Below are 2,776 nucleotides of genomic sequence, written 5' to 3' on the forward strand. Positions count from 1 at the left end.
CAGTACGAGACTCGAACCCGCAACCTTTGGGTTACGAGTCCGACTCTCTAACCATTAGGCCACGACTTCCCCACAATGCAGTGTGGTTGCTAGGGTGTTCTGAATAGTTTTTGCTAGGAGTTTTCTGGTTGCTGTGTAATTAATCCATGGGCTAGTTTCCTGCAGATTTTGAATATTTTTTTAGCCCCATAATTATTTCCATGCCAAAAAATGTCAGTGATGCCATGTTTTTAGGGCATGATATCTCAAGAATTATAATTGCTGGTACCTCAAAATGAGCAAAATGTTGTACCATACCCAACTAAAATATTAATCTCACATTTTGATCATGACAGGGACTGAAACTGACAGAAAGCCTAATAAGGCTTATGCTTTAAGATTAAAACACATGTATTGGTATTATTTTATGGATGTAATTAAGCCCCCAATACCACCCACGTCAAGAAATGTTTCAATTTTTTAACTTTTAAGGGCCAATTATGAATATATCTCTACCCAGAGGAGAATCTGGAAAATTTAGAGGGAACAAGTCTGTCTTTGTATCTATATCTACCAACTCCTAAGAGACCAGCAGTCATACTCCTTGTCCAATTATAATTCTCATCCAAATATTTTGAAGACGATGCTTCCTCAGAGAAAACGTCCTTGCTACTGTATATCATACAAGTTGTCAGTTTTTTGTGGGAGTTCCTATTGCCAGATAACAGTTAACATTAAGCATGTAACCTTGATGTTTGCTATGCAGTTCCTATTTATCAATTCGCCCTGCTAAAGGAGGAGACTGGAAGTTTAGTGCTCCATAATGAGCTTCCTACCCTAGAGAGACTGTAGACAAACACAAGCTGCCTTCATTAAAAGAAGCCTATGGCACGTTAGCGTATAAATGAAGAGCTGTCGGCTCTGGTTTTCACATAACACCTATTACACAGACATCTACCTGAGATGTTGATCAACCGAGTTGCGTTTTGCTTTTCTTCATCTCTAAACGCTGTTCCCAGCGGACCCTGAAGATGCCTTGCTTTGGAGTACAGACAAATGAGAGCGAAGGAAATGAATGAATGCATGATGAATGGAAATGGGACGAGCGTTTGCCGCAGTAGGGAAGTGGAGCGACTGAAGATGAAAAGAGGAAGAATCAGAGAGGATGTGAGAAAAGGGAAGGGCGGAGGGGGATGCCCGGTATTCTGCTTCTGAGGGAGTCCTCGCTTGCTCGTTTTTTACTGTCTCCCACATTATTTCACACCGGCACACACACTCATAGGCGTATACGCTCTCATTGCAATGCCAAGAAGCAGAGCAGACGTGCGTATGAGGGTGCTTTCAGTGACAGCTCATTCTTCCCTCCCATCCAGAGTGTGACAGCCATTGTCCAGGGAGGAAATGAAAGGCCGTCAGCATTAGTACGGCTGTCTCCTGCCGTGCCGTGGCTCTCAGCAGAGCCTGTGATCATTAACAGTTGCAGTTTTTATTGCTATAGGGTTATAGGGTATATAGGGTTAATGCTAATTGACTCTAATGTTCTGTTTGGTGTGTGGAGAGACCCAAAGATGCTTTTAATATCTCAAAAATCACACTTCATACTTAATTAGTTTGATACTTAATGAAGTATTCATACTTCAAAAGTTTATAAATGTCTGTCACTTTTGATCAATTTAATGCATCCTTGATGAATAAAAATATGAATTAACTACTAATAACAATAGTACTGACCCCAAACTTTTGAATGGTACTGTATCTTCATTAAATAAGCATGACAGCAATACATAAGATGCTTTCCATCATTCTTATGGTGAATACCAAAGCAGTCTTCAGCTGCATGTTTAAAGGGGTCCTATTATGCTTTTTCACTTTTTCAACTTTAGTTAGTCTGTAATGTTGCTGTTTGAGCATAAAAAAGATCTGCAAAGTTACAAAGCTCAAAGTCCACTTCAAAAGGAGATAACTTTTCAAAAACTACAACGAAAGGCTTTGTAAAAGAGCATAATAGGACCCCTTTAAAGTCCGCATGAAATCGACTTTATTTACTTTGCTAGCGCACATTGCTAGTCTTGATGTGAACAATTAATCCGTGCAAGTTAATCTGCTGAAAAAAATGTTTGTCTTGGGAATCTTTAATCAAAATCTAAACATTAACTTCCACTCTGGAATGGCATTCCTTCTCTGATGACGTCAATTCAAACGAGTCCAATATGTTTTGTGGTCTGCGTCGATTCATGCATATGATCCGCTCCGTGCTATCGTGTCTCTGGACCTGAGCAGACTGAGCGCTGCGGCGGTTCGCGTGACCAGACTTCTTTTGCCCCAATGTAAAGCATATTTACACTGTCTGAATTGTTCCCTATCCCCTATATAATGCACTATGTGCCATTTTCCGTACAGAAAATACAAATTCTGTAAACAAGTGACCGATTTCAGCCGATTCAGCGTCTATTTATAGACCAGGGGACGGGACGCTTCGGATTCTAAAGAGCATTTGATTGGACAGAAAGTTTGATGAGAAGCTGAAGTGCAGGGTGATGTCATCAAAACCGGAAATGAGAGACTGTGTAAATTTTGAATGCTTATATCTTCTAAATACGAATTTTTCATTTTTTTTTTTCATTTCCATTTTGATTTCATGGGGACTTTAAGAAAAAAAACAGCATTTATTTGAAATAGAAATCTTATGTAACATGATAAATATCTTTGAAAAAATTGATTTAAAAATAATATATTAAATCTAAAAAATATATTACTGATCCCAAACTTTTCAACTGTAGTGTATTTGCTATTACAA

The 2,776-nt window shown here is 38.8% G+C and overlaps 1 protein-coding gene across 1 annotated transcript in view; it reads left to right on the forward strand.

Annotated features, from left to right (window-relative positions):
• Positions 1 to 2,776, forward strand: part of rimbp2b (RIMS binding protein 2b) — a 141,387-nt gene that overhangs the window by 110,503 nt on the left and 28,108 nt on the right. The window lies entirely within an intron of this gene.

The sequence above is a fragment of the Sinocyclocheilus anshuiensis genome, unplaced genomic scaffold (assembly GCF_001515605.1).
Source record: "Sinocyclocheilus anshuiensis isolate Anshui unplaced genomic scaffold, SAMN03320099.WGS_v1.1 scaffold451, whole genome shotgun sequence".
Classification (NCBI taxonomy): domain Eukaryota; kingdom Metazoa; phylum Chordata; class Actinopteri; order Cypriniformes; family Cyprinidae; genus Sinocyclocheilus; species Sinocyclocheilus anshuiensis.